Raw genomic sequence first — 1,291 nt, 5'->3', positions numbered from 1 at the left:
TGGTAAAATGTAGAATGCTATTAGCATATTACATAAGGGGAATAGTCCCTATGTACGTACCCAAAACAGTAAAGATTGTTAAGAAATAAAATAAACAAAAAATATCCTACAAAATACTGTGGGGATATGGGAGGGGGGATGATAGGACACTTGTATAATTATTTTGGATTCTCTGGAAAGCAATAATAAGTTAATAGTCCTTAAATTTCTAAAGTATGGTGACTTACAACAGGGACTTTAATGACTATTGCTATATAAAAGTAAAGAGAGAAACCAGGCTTAGGTTAGACGTCTATGATGCTGTTATAACTGAAAGATAAAGAGAGCATAGCGTTCTCTAAATACAGCAGAAATAAAATGAAGAGGAAAATCTGAAGCTCATTTTGGTTATAATTTTGATTGAACCTGGTGACAATTCAGAAGAAGTTTTGAGAAACAAGGTAAATATATTTTGTCTTATTATAAACAGTAAGGAATATCAACTGTTTTGAAATGTTCTGTTAAACAACAGAAAAACATGAGATAATGACAGAGGAGAGAGATTATTAGTATAACAATCGAGATCCTGTACTTTCATCTTGTATATTTAAGGAATTTTAGAAACAGAATGATAAAATTCTAAAAACAAGAAATTATGGCTATGTTCAATTTTATGGGAAAAAACAAATCCAAAATGTGGTAGCCTATGTCAGTTATTAAGGACCAAGTATAAACCAGCTCTGCAAAATTGGTTTAACTGCCAGGTTGCATATCTAAATGTTATTGCCATTTTTTACATGGGTCAAATTAACTTAAATTAGTCGGCAAATAGTGTAATAAGAATGACATTTTCAATTAATTTTCCATATTTTAAATAAACTGAAATGGGAAGCTAAAAATTTATGCCTGGCAACTTTTGCAACAAGGAGTGTGTTTGCTGGGAGGAGGTGCAGCAATTGAGGCAGAAGTAGAAGAGACATTTTGGCTAAGACACAGCATAGAATAGATGTCTCTATGCCTTTGAAATGGTAGAAGAATAAAATAATATGAGGAAATATGTCTTTCCCTAAGACATTCTAGTGACATATGGTGAAGATCAATAATAGAATATTGAATGAATGAGTCAATTAATAAATGGTTGTCCATTCTGAAATTGATTGAAATAAGATTCTCACAAGAATCATTAGATCAATAGATTGTATAGCTCCATTTAATTAATTAACTAGATGTCATAAAAAGAAGGAGGGGAATTGGAACATCTCTTTAAGTACAGTGACTCACTATTAAAATGATTATTCGCTTCTACAAGTTT

Source organism: Pongo abelii, chromosome 12 (assembly GCF_028885655.2).
Source record: "Pongo abelii isolate AG06213 chromosome 12, NHGRI_mPonAbe1-v2.0_pri, whole genome shotgun sequence".
NCBI lineage: Eukaryota > Metazoa > Chordata > Mammalia > Primates > Hominidae > Pongo > Pongo abelii.
Note: the sequence above shows the minus strand (reverse complement) of the source record.